Genomic DNA, 13083 nt, shown 5'->3' with positions numbered 1-13083 from the left:
GAGTATTGATTTGATGCTCTTTTCTAAATCATTTCTACGTAGTTGATGAACATAGGACATTGTTTTAGTGTAATAAATAACATGTTAAAAAAAGTCCCGGTCATGGCGCAGTTGGGTAAATTATTTTAACTATCATCTTCAAGGTACACATGGAGAATTATGACTTGCGATAAAAGACACCTTGTGTGGTGTAGTTGGTGTAAGTGTTCGGCTAGGGATCCGAGGGATGGATGTTCCATTCTAGGTAGAGAGCGGATTTTAATTTTTCTGATGACGTTAGTTTCGGTTAAGTGTGATGACGTCATTTTCTTGGCAGCTATAATGTGACCGACCGAACGCCGACAGCATGAGCCATTAAAGGCCTTCGCCTTAAAAAAGTCACGAAGACAAGTCACAACATACCCACCGCAGAAGAATTTCAAGCCTATGCCTGCCTCATTAGATCTGCTTTAACAATTAACTTAAAAGTTTGCTACTAATTACACACCTATATATCAGTGCACATTGATCATCACGACCAAGCAGGCGTTTCTTTGTGTAACGTTAAACACTGTTTTCAGTCATTTGTACTCACATTTCAGCTAGTCGAAACTATATTCCCAAGCAAGTTGTCGCCATTGCACACTTAAGTCATTTTTAGGGCTGCAGCGAGAGTATTTTTTATCTCTAAATGGTTACGAAAAATATCTGCATCTGCTATCAATGGTTCTATAGGTTTCGCAAAAAAATAGTTTATTTTCTGTCGCCTCAAGGCTAATATCTGTTGTTGCTGTGCAGGATTATGCAGTGTAGTTCTTGCCATTCACCTCTCTAATGCCATCGGCCGCTGAAGGTATTAAAATAAATAAATAACTAAACAAAAAACTAACTCTCGGTGTTTCCGCTCCGCTAAATGGGCATTTATTTTGCAGTCATTCTAAGACCTTCATTTTAGCTAGGTGAAAGCAATATACGCCACATTTCAGCAGAAATGAAATACACGCCACTTTGAAGACTGCCGAGGACGTGCTGGTTTTATATATTTGTTAAATAGCGTTGCAGCCCTTCAAATATTTTCGAAACTCCTACATGCTTCAGTTTGGGCAGCTTTTCAACGACACAACTTCCCATTCGCTACGAAATTATATCGTGTCAGAGAATGTTCATGGTGCCGAAATATTTCTCACAAGCACACACATTTGGGGATTCAAATCATATGCTGCCAACTTCTTTTCGGCAGATGGTGCTTCAGTATTTCTGTCGTAGTTAGGGAACAAACGGCAAACAAGAAAGCGATGCCTCTTAGCCCCAGCTCCCAGAGCCGCCCATCACACAACAAGCGGATGGTGTATTTCACAGAACGCAATGGCATTGCGAACACAAGCGCATCAGTATATTTCGGCACTGTACTAATTAAACTATCGCGAAACAAAAACTCTACAACCGCAACTCGCGATATATCGCTTTTCACACAGCTGGACAGCCGCCCGCAGAAACGTCCCCCTCGATTGACGCCAGCGACATCGCGCAGTCACTCTGGGCCGCACACCAAGCTCTTTGCTAAATTGACGGAGAAGGTTCAGGACTATAAACCTGTATTGAAGTACTTGGCCGTTACTGTAATTAATTGACCGCTGCTAGATTGGAATACATTTTTCAGGGCAATCTTATTCGCTTTGTGGAAAGGGTCAAAGCAAATTTCTTTCCTGGTCATCATATCCGTGTCTGTTTACAAATCAATATTTTGAAATAATACTGGTACCCCTTATAGCTCTGTTAGAAAATGCATGTCGGAAGTTCCTCTCTGATATCAGTTATATTTGCTATGCTTGCGGGCTAGTACAATTTGTATATTGAAACTCCACTCGAATGTGTTATGTGAGGTTATTAAAAAAATATTGATACTGTTCTGAAGCGTTCTGAAACGATGATGATCTCTATGCGCCTATTAACCTAGTCTGACGATACTAGTGATTCGCATGCTTATAAAAAAATTTGCCTTCCTTTTGTTTATTAGGTGAGAAACTTTATTGAGTTAGATGGGGTGACGTTTCAAAATTAGCTGCCAATATAAAGTTGTGCTGGCTAACAAAACTAGTTTCTGGAAAATAGCATTGAGTTGCGCGCAGTAAATATGTTGACTACTTCCTGTAAAATTGGGAAATAACCACTTTGGTACGAAAACATTTACACTTAAAAGATAGAAGAGGAGACCAAGGACAGGCGCCATTTCCAACAGTTTATTGCATAAGACAGGTACGTGCATTTATTACCTTATGTTACGCGTACATTCACTGGACGTACGTTAACGAAGTCGTGATTTGTCACCTCGCAATATTTTTACACAGTGAACATACATGTTGACTGACCTGTCGCTCACGCACTTGGCTGATTTTTGGTTATATAAGTGGCTTCCGACTATAACCTCGCCTCTTTGTTCTTACTTCTTCCTAGAATCCTCGCCTTTTCTACTCGAGGCTAGCACTTGCGCCTGTTCACATGGCTGACCAAATTAGCATATTTATCGTGATTGTTTTCTATTTTTTTGTCATGTTCGACAGGCACTTGTTGATGCAGCTCCCTATATGCTCTAAGTAGGACATTACACAGGTTAGAGGTATCTCGCGTACCACTCCTTCCACACCGTGGATGAACGTATGCTGATATTTTATTCTGCACACTGGGCGTTTGGCGCCACAACCGTTCCGATGAGGATTTCAGTGCTCGCACACTATAAACGCTTCCAATGTGTGCCCTTAGGAAGTCGTGATTTGCCTAATAACCCAGGCCTCTACCAGATTTCTGAAACAATTTTAAAACAAACGCTATCGGGCACAAGCAGCTACTCAAAGTAAGCGCTTCCAACCTATTCGTCGAGCCTAAATTTGTCATGGCGCACAACAATTGGTTAGTTCTCTCACAGAGTATATGGGGCCCTCTTTCACCATTCTGAAGCAATATACCCTACTGAATAAGTTGTATGAGGCAATAACCTCACATTTGCTCACACAATATCACACAATTGACATAAGAAATCCCATACATTTCGCATATAATTGCATAAGGTCTTATAGCTTCTTGTATATTATCATAAATTGTGTGCGATATTTTATGATAATGATGTGCACCGTATGAGAGTAAATGGGATTAGATGAGATTTTATGAGGTCATTGCCCCGCAGAACTTTTGGTTTTTCAGTAGGGTAGTATTGAGGTTCAGGAGGGTTACTTTGGAAGCCAATCAATTTCTCATTGAAAAACTGCTCGAAAAATGTTTTTCTGGGTTTTAAATATGCTACACCTTTTTCGATCTTAACCCAGCTGGTTAAAATTACGTGGAATTATCTGCAAAGGAAATAAGAGATGCTAGATCCTACGATGTAAACGCGCCCTCAGTTCGGCGGTGAGTATAGACTTTACTGCCGTCATTTAAAGTGGTCACTGAGGATAAGTGCGATCCAAGACTCCGTAGGCTTTCTGCAACCCTCGTTTAAAACGGACGCACAGATTCTCAAAATTGTGCTAGCCTGGATATGGGTTTTGCACTCCATGGTCTGTCGTGGTCGCCTATGGTGACTACTATCAACTGCGTCCTAGATCTGCTTTGAGAGCGGACTCTCATTGTGATTACCTACGTGTCTGCTGCAGCTAACAGGTAATACGAGTTAACCTAAATTTGACTTTTAGCACCCAAGGTGTCATAATAGTAATCAGCCTGACACCCACTACAGGCCAAACGCCTCTCCCATATCCCTCCAATTAAGGCAGTCCAGCTCTAGCTGCATCTAGTTGATCAATACAAACGTTTTAATATAATGACTCCACCCTACTTCATGCCTCCTCTTAATACGCGTGCCTTTCCATTTAAATCTACTGCGCTACATGCATCGAGAATCACCCCGCCGGGGTGGTGCAGTGGCAAGACGCCCGACTACTGTGCCGGAGTACCCGGGTTCGAACCCGACCTCGGCGGCTGCGTTTCGATGGAGGCGAAACGAAGAGGCGTCGTGTGCTGTGCGATGTCAGCGCACGTTAAAGATCCCCAGGTGGTCGAAATTACTCCGTAGCCCTCCACTACGGCTCCTCTTTCTCTCTTTCCACTTTCACTTCCATCTTCCTCCCTTTCCTTACGGCGCGGTTGCGGTGTCCACAGAAATCAAGTGAGACAGTTACCGCGCCTTTCCCTTCCTATAAATAAATCAGTTTCATCGAGAATCAGGTATCTTAGATTCGCATTCCATGTCCTGCCCGTGGTGTCCATTTCTTGTTCTTGATTTCGACTACAATATATTGAGTGGCATATGTTGTCTAACCCACTCAGCATGCCTTGTCGCTCTTAATGTTACACCAACAATTTTTCTTTCCACAGCTCTTGACAGCGCAAAGCAGCGCTCCATCCTCGAAATCCTGACGCAATTTCGCACAATGTGGCGCCACGAGCAGCCTGAGCCTTATGAAAATGACTGAAGCATTATGGAGCGCCGGAATGAATTACGCATCTGCTCTTCCGCTCTTCCAATTAGCAGAAGGCGGAAGCTCCTTTCGGATGACAGGATGCCTGCTACGTTTTCGCTATCTCCGTGTCCATTTAAGAATTTTATCTAAGGATTTTATCGTTGACTCATTTATTGGCTAACTATGACGCCTCTGTGCGCAAGCTGATAAGGTGAACGGAAAGCATATCACCGTTCTTCAGGGAAAGCTGACTAATATTTATTACAGCATATTTGCATAGCATATTTTTATCATGTAAACGCATAATTTTGACAGCCTCCCTGTCCCTTTGGCTGTTCAGTGAACTACTAATGTCGTTCTACGACACATTTCTTGGACTTTGCTTTATATTTATTGCATACCCTTTCTTTTTAATTTTCATTGGTATAACCGGGCCATGCTGGCCTTCATATAATGGAAAAATTATCTTTTTCGGACACATTAACCTCTACCACTTCTCCATTACAACTGCTGTAGACAAGATTTTGCTGACGCGGCCTGCGGACAGAAATCTGTCAACATAGAGAAGTAATGCTTTCGCATTAAAAATAAAAGAAACATATCGCCGAGAAGCGCTAGGGTTGAGCGCTTGCTGCCGCAAACTCTCGGCGGCAGAATGCTGGGATTGTACCACACCACGGTTGAACACATCTAGGCAGGAAACGAACACGGTTGCTTTAAAGTCTGTAGCCTGCTCTTTTCGGAAGCAGAATGCCAGCACCCCCTGAATGTTGTAAACGCCCGCAGCCGCAGCTTGGCTCACCAAGAGGATCGGGCTATATGTTTGGCCGATGATTGCGTCCCTCTAGGACCCGCAAGGCAGATGACGCCGGCTGTCGTTCCGCTGGTCACAAGCGAAGGGTGGCGAGCAAGAAGGCGCACTCCGAAACGCGGCAGCAGGGTTTCTAAAGCCAGGCTCACACTAGCGGGAACTTCCCGCAGCGGCGCAACGTTCATGGCGCCGCAGAGTCGCAGCTCTTCGGAAGGACGCTCACAGTACGCCCGTTTTTCCGCTGAGTTTGTCGTGGAATGTAGAGGAGGCGAAGGCGAGCGGAGCGAGAAAGAGTAGTCACGTGACAAGAGCGAAGGGAAAGCACGCGCTTTTCTCGTGCACAAGTGAGCGGGTTACTCAAGCGACACCAGCGATGCACCCGTCGCCCGCGCAGCCGCCGCCAGGAGTCATTGTTGTTGTTGTTACGAACTTTATTTTTCCACCGATGTAGGAGGCCCCCTACTCCCCGCCCCCGGCACGCAGGCCTATGGGACGGAGGCCGGGGCCTCCGCGACTAAAGACAGGCGAAGTGACAGTGTTTCTTCGCGGCTTCAGCCGCCAGGCGGACAGCTTGCTGCTGGTTGGCGGGGGACTCGCTCCGCAGTAGCAGTTCCCAGGCTTCTCTACTGTTTATGTTTTCCTTGGCGCCAGGGGAATCAAGGCATTGCCAGATTATGTGATCAAGAGTACCCCTTTCTCCGCAGGTTTCGCATCTATCGTCCGCCTTTTCCTCCACTTGCGTGTGGAAAAGCCAGACGGGACTTGGGAAATTCCCAGCTTGCAGGCGCCGCCAAGCGACGGCCTCCTTGTTAGTTAGCGTTCGGTCCGGTGGTGGCAGGGACCTTCTGCTAAGTCTGTAGTGTTCTAAAATTTCCTTATAAGTTTGCAGCCTCTCGTCCATCCCATCGCAATCAGGCGGCTCTACGGCTGCCCGGAAGTAGAGAGCTCGGGCTAGCTCGTGCGCCGCCTCGTTGCCGGGGACGGACTCGTGCGCGGGGGTCCAAATAATTCGAATCTTTCTTTCAAGTTTTCTTTTCTCTAAAATTTTGGCTGCCTCCGTCGAGACCCTCCCTTTTCCAAAGTTCCAGACAGCTGTTTTGCTGTCACTAATAACTATGCTGGCTTCCGTTCCAACGCAAGCGAGCGCTATTGCAACTTCTTCAGCCGTGTCTACATTTCGGCTTCTAACGGACGCGGCGGCGGCGGGCACGCCGCGGCCGTTGACGACCACAGCCACCGCCGCCCCCGACTTCCCGCTAGCCGCGTCCACGTAGGCGACCTCCCCCGGCTTCATTTTCCCCGCTTTCTTTGCGAGCGTCTCGGCCCTCTTTTGTCTCCTCTCCTTGTTGTACGTAGGGTGCATGTTTTTAGGTAGGGGGGGCACTGTTATATATTCGCGACACTCTCGTGGAATGTCTACTTTGTGGCTTGTTCCTCTATCTGACTGCAGTCCCACCCAGCCGAGGATGGTTCTGCCCGTGGTGGTTCTGCTTAATCTTTCTAGTTGCGCCATGCGCACAGCCTCCGCTAGTTCCGTCCAGTTGTTGTGCACCCCCATTTCGAGGAGGCGTTCAGTCGAGGTCGAGATGGGTAGTCCCAGAGCCCTCTTCGCGCATCGTCTGATGAGTGCGTCTATTCTCTGCCTTTCGTCTGATCTAATGTTTAGGAATGGTGTGGCGTAACATATGCGGCTAGTGATGTAAGCCTGCATTAGTTTCAGGAGGCTTCGTTCCTTAAGGCCCCGACCCTTTAGTGCGATTCTCCTGAACAGACCCGTGACTTGCGTGGCGTACGCGTTCAGTTTCTTTACCGTTGTATCGTTGTACCCATCTGCTTGTAGAAACAGCCCCAAGATCCTAATTTGTTCGACTTTTGGCACTATTTGGCCGTCTACTGTTACGCTGATGTTTATCTGGCGTTTACACCTGAGCGCCTTCGGGTTGTATATAAACAGTTCCGATTTTTGTGGAGAGCACGAGAGGCCCCTTTCGGCCGCGTAGGACACGACGGTGTCCGCCGCCGCTTGCAAGCGCTCCTCGATGCTCGCGTCACTCCCCACACACACTACACACGTGAAGTGGAGTCCGAGGAGACCGCAAGTTCGGAGGTAGGCACACTAATTTGCCTATTTTTCGGTGGCCCACGCGGGACCGCTAGGCCTACCCATAGGCCTAGCAGAAGAAAGACGCCAGGAGTCATTGAACTTGGACTGACGTCACGGTCTGCGCTCCGCTCCGATTGGCTACTTCGTTCTGCGGGACGGGAAAAATAGCTTCCGACCCCATCGCTCCACGGAACGTCAAGCAAGTCAGCCTGCGGGAAAAAAACGGTTTCTGCGGGAAGTGGCGCGCGGAGAACGTCCAGCGTTGCGCGTTTTCCCGCTAGTGTGAGCGTGCCTTTAAAGGGGTCGTGAAACGTTTTCCGGAAATTTTGCACGGCTTAGTTAAATGAAATCCTTGTCCTGCATCATATAATATACCTCGATTCGTTTCATCGCCCGCGTTGATTTAATAGCGACAAAAACAGAATTTCGGTTTCCTAGCGCGCGTCCTCCTCAACTCAACAGAGTACGTCATAGCGCTAAGCCAATGAGAAGCTCCCGTTGCCGGAGCCTGCTGAGCCAAAGTTGACCAAGCTCGGTGTATTTTAGAGGTTTTAATTGTGCCCTACTCTACGCTCACTCAGGGTTTTTTAATATGGCCGACGCCTAGGTTCCTTGCTGGGTTCCAGCGTCGCTGTGCTGCTATAGTGAACTAGAATATAGTCGCTACTGTTAAAACATGGTTACATCGTGGGCTTTGAGCCTTACGCCGACGCAACTTTTCGGGTGCCAGGTCGGCGAAGATGGACCCTGCGAGCGACCGGTACAGTAACACTTGTGTCGAGAGGTCGCGGTAACCGCGGCACAACTCCGGCTTGCAGAAGCCCCGACCGTCAGCCTCCCGATCCCAGCAGTTTCGGAACTACGCATTGGTATGTATGTCCACGGCCGGTCTCGAGGGAGAGAGACCGGCCGCGGTATGTCCGAGTCTTGCAGCCTAGCCTACGTTTGACCGTTGCGAGAGTGCGCAATCGCTAACCGAAGCTTTCGAACAGGTGCAGCTGCGGGCGGTGCGTGCCGATGCCGACTGCTCTTGAGAGCATCTGGCGAGATCCCGGCGGCGACTACGTAGTTGAAGCAGCCGTCTGGGTGTTACAGATCATCCGCATTTACTCCAAATGCTTCTTGATCATGGACTGCTAGTCGAGAACACAAGGTAAGAACCTTGAGCGAAAGGCGACATAACTTGAACAAGCGGCACCTGTTTTTCATTTTCTCGAGCAAGAAATGCTGTAATGAAATCTATTGCGGAAGGCAGTGTTAATAAAATAAAGCTTCCCCTTTAACGTTACTTACCTGCGATCATCTACACTGTCTACAGTGTTGATATTGCGCCACGTTAGCGCGAACACATCGCTGGTTTTCATATTTTTCTTGTTTTCGTAGAAGCGCATGAGCATGACGTTTCACCATGCAAATTACTGGTTTGCTTAATTACATGCACGAGTAAATGAGAAAACACGCATCATCTGATAGTGTGAACTTGCTAAATGGAAAGGGCATGCACATTGATGTGAAGTAACGAGGGGGGGGGGGGGGGGGGCGGACGCTGTCCGGACAAATTTGCTTGTTTTATTAGCCAGTTATGACCTTCACCAAGTGCAGCACTTCAAAACATAAATACATAAGGAATGCCACAAGAAATGCAGTAAATAAGTACAAAAGCAATCTCATTTCGGAGGACTCTGTGCTAAGTGAAATTGCATGCAGTGAAGTAGCCTGTCTCCTGCGGAAGCCGTGGGAAAATGCACTAAAAAACGACACAGAAAAGAAAAACACACAGAGCAGGACTGGCTTCTGCAGACGATCACTAACTAGCCCGACAACTCTTGTTATAGCCTGTCCCCACTTGCTGCCAGAACAATCACCATACCAGCACTCAAAGTTTTATTTGCTAGTTTTTTTTTTACCCACTTGCATTAGGTGAGTGTTGTATGGTGTGCAAATATAATTAAGAAAATTGACTTCACTGATACCATCATCAACACCTGCACACAGTAAACCTCTCCAAAATGCTTTGACACTGACATTTTACATGTGCTGAAATGTAACAACCAAAAAAAAAAAAGAAAGAAAGACGTTCTCCCAAAGGCCAGTACACCGAAACTTCCACAGTTTGAGTAAGTGTTGGAAATTTTACAGTTAGCAAATGAAGTTATAGAGTAGTTTTGCGGCACTTGCAGAAAGTTTGGCACGTGCCGTGTTGTGGGAAAACAACGGAGAGCTGTTGACAGAAGTGCACTTGTAGTTTATGGCTCCTTCGAATAGAATGACTCCATGCACAGAGCTGCTTAATGCATAAGTCGCATACTTAACATCTTCGTGCTATGCGGATGATATCAGCGTGGACATTGACATCGGCCACAACACTAGTATAGAGGGTGTAAGACGACTACCAGATTTTTTCAGTCAAAAGCTGCATTGCCTTCAGGCATTATTTTGCTGCAGTAGCAAATTGTGATTGCACTGGAGTTCTAATATTGGGTGGGTCTCATTCTCTCTCAATCACCTGCAGCAGAATTCAAAGTTTGCCATACTTCCAGGGAGAATAAATTGACAGTGAAAGTTACACTGTACAGCTTCTGTTAGATGGGAATTAATTGTACAGATGCATGAATAACTTTCAAATTTGTAAAAGACCTAAATCGTATTTTCATTTTGCTATGCTGAAAAGTGAATATTGCTTTTTCTCTTGTCAACAGGAGGCACCACTACCTCTGCTACAGCCAGCTTGCGCACTGGCTTTGGGGATGCCTCGGCAGACATCACAGTAAAGTCCTCCCTATTTGTAATGCAAGCCAAATAAGGGAAAGGTTTCCATCTGACAGTTACACTGGTTTCCAGTTTGTGCAAGGTTTGTAGAGTCATCACCTTATTCATTCTGAAACAAGCCGGAAAATATGAGAAGAGAGAATTGCAGGACAGCTGGACTAATAACTGAAATTTTATTAAAGGATAGAGGCAAAAGAAGACTTGCACAGAGGTGCACAAGTAAAAAAGGCCCCAAAAGACTGTTGACCGATTTCTTAGCCACACACACGTCCTTAGCCTTTGCAGTATAGTGTGCCTTTGGACTTGGATCTGTGGCTTCCCTTTTGTAACGAGTGGTTCTTGACCATAAGGAATTTGCTTTTTTTTTAGGTTTTGATTTTTTAGACCCTTTCTGCTTTCCACGCTTTCACTGCTTTGGGGGTTTTTCGTGCACGTGCATTTCTGTGCGAATCTTCTTTTGCCTCTTTCCTTCAGTAACATTTCAGTTGTTAGTCAAACTTTGTCTTGTGCTCCTCTCACGTGTTTTGTCTTCTGGCTGGTTTTAAGATGAATCAGTACCAACTCATCCAGTTGTTAGTCTTGTTGATATCACTAGCCTGACTGCACCCACTGCTGGGCAAATGCTTCTCCCATATCCATCCGAATAACCCGATCCTGTGCCAGGTGCATGATTCTTGCAAACTTCCTAATTTCATCTGCTTGCCCGAGTTTCTGCCGCCCCCTGCTAAACTTGCCTTCCCTTGGAATCTAAAAGACATATATAGGCTCACTTAGAATGAATTTTGTGTACTGACTCCCTTCCTTTACCTTTGATGCGTAGAATTTTTCTTCTTTTGGAACTGACCGCAGATACATCAGCTGCATCCATATGATCCCCGCAGACTTCCTAATCTCATCTGTCTGCCCGAATTTCTGCCGCCCCCTGCTACGCTTGCCTTCCCCTGGAATCTACAAGACATATATAGGCTCACTTAGAATGAATTTTGTGGGCTCACTCCCCACCTATCCTTTGATGGGTGGAATTTTTTTTAGCACTGACCGCAAATGCATCATAATTGTGCAGTTGTGTGTATACTACCTGCTTGTATAGATGTCTCTCCCATATCTATCCAAATAACCCGATCATCTGTCAGCTGCATCCATCTGATCCCCGCAAACTTTTTATCTGCCTGCCTGAGTTTCTGCTGCCCCCTGCTAAACTTGCCTTCCCTTGGAATCTACAAGACATATATAGGCTCACTTAGAATGAATTTTGTGTACTCAATCTCTAACTATACCTTTGTCGGATGCATTTTTTTTTTATTTAGCACTGACCTCAACACATCATGATTGTGAAGCTGTATATACACATTTGTATATTTAGGAGAGAGGAAGACAGCAAAGAAGCGTGAATAAAAGATGTCTTGCTCTAGGTCAACTTCCTTCTAGCCTAAAAATTTTGTATGCACTGATGAACCTGCGGCTAACCAATAAATTATTTTGAAAGCAACATGTCTCTAACACTCATTTGGTAACATTAGATAATGCCCAAATGCACTACAAAGTGGTGGTCCTTGTGGCACTGACAAACCTAGATTTTCTAGTTGCCGCGTTCACCTTTACACGGCCTCGAAAAATAGTGGCTCATGGGGAATAGAAAAATCAAACCATTTTCTGCAAAAGCTGCTTTGAAAGGTGGCCACTATTTTCAGCATTTTGCAGTCTCATTCAGAAGCAAGCCAGCATAATCTGCAATCTGTAGACATGCATACAATAATATGTGCCTTATACTTTGAAATGTACCAGACTTTAACCAGTCATAAAACAGCGTGCTGAAAAGGTATGTATAGTAAAGCCTCCTTCGTTGATGATACCCGTAGTTTGCATGAAAACATCTGCACTAGAACCTGCATGACGTTGAGTTAATTGGCCTGCTGGTTGAATATGCCACCAAAATGCTGGTAATACAATGAACTTTGTCGGTGCTGGGGTCAAGTCTAGAAATATAAAGTTGGGATGATTTAATTGTGAAACCTTGCTGCTGAATTCACTGCAGCCTAGAATGTAACAGGATTAAAGGGCAGCTGTAGACGTAAGGGCAGTCCACATTGTCACGGCATCTTATGCGTCCTAGTACACATATCTACGTACCGTGCATGTTTTGCTAGTAAACAATGTATCCACAGATTTGCGAAGCTCCGAGAATGCTACACTGATGCTGTCTGAGTAGCTGCTTGTGTCGCTGAATATTGTGAAAGCCTTTTGATGGAACGAAAACTGCTTGGTGAATACTTATGCAGAGTGAGGTTGGTCAGGAGCGCAGGTGATATGTACACCCTCGCAATTTAACCATACAAGCACAGACTGTATGATACTCATACAAATTGAAAAATATAAGGGAAGGAATTGAACTGAAGACTTCGCGGTTCGACAGTCCAAACTTCTACTACATGTGCTTTGGGCTGTGTGTGCTAGCCCGCCTGCAATCTGATTGCCCGAGCCAGGAAAATGGTACACACCCATATGAGCACCACTCCCAGTACTCTTTAACATGTACATAGAAGTGCAGGTGCTTGGGATAAACCTTGGCTGCCGCAATGCACCTCAAACAATGGCATGTTAGCCAGAATAGCAGGTTGGGCTTGTTGGTTTTCCATCCTGAGGTAACAGCGCAAAATGTGGACGGGAGCACAAGACGAGAAGACGATGAGACATTGTGTCGTCTTCTCGTCTTGTGCTCCCATCCACGTTTTGTGCTGTTACTTCAGAATGTCACGTGCCTGCCCAATATCTACATAATTGTCACACGAACCACTTTGTGTGTATTTACGACTACTTGCACAACACCATTGCCACCCACTGATGATGAGCAGCTGAACAGCAGTTTTTCACGTACACTCCGCTGCCATTAATTACAAATGCTATCACGCTACGACTTCCCATACCACCCCACCCAACCTCTGTGTGTAATGACTCAACCTTTGGTG

General features: G+C 45.9%; 1 long non-coding RNA gene across 1 annotated transcript; it reads left to right on the top strand.

The window, feature by feature from the left end:
• The first annotated feature begins 8309 nt into the window (after positions 1 to 8309).
• Positions 8310 to 11612, top strand: LOC146178900 (uncharacterized). The gene is made up of 3 exons (XR_014700889.1): positions 8310 to 8501; positions 10048 to 10199; positions 11425 to 11612. It is a non-coding gene; the product is annotated as an uncharacterized LOC146178900 (long non-coding RNA).
• Positions 11613 to 13083: the final 1471 nt, after the last annotated feature.

Source organism: Amblyomma maculatum, chromosome 9 (genome assembly GCF_055883805.1).
Source record: "Amblyomma maculatum isolate TAMU_Amacu chromosome 9, ASM5588380v1, whole genome shotgun sequence".
Taxonomy (NCBI): Eukaryota; Metazoa; Arthropoda; class Arachnida; order Ixodida; family Ixodidae; genus Amblyomma; species Amblyomma maculatum.
The sequence above is the reverse complement of the archived record's forward strand: the minus strand, read 5'-3'. Positions and strand labels throughout refer to the sequence as shown.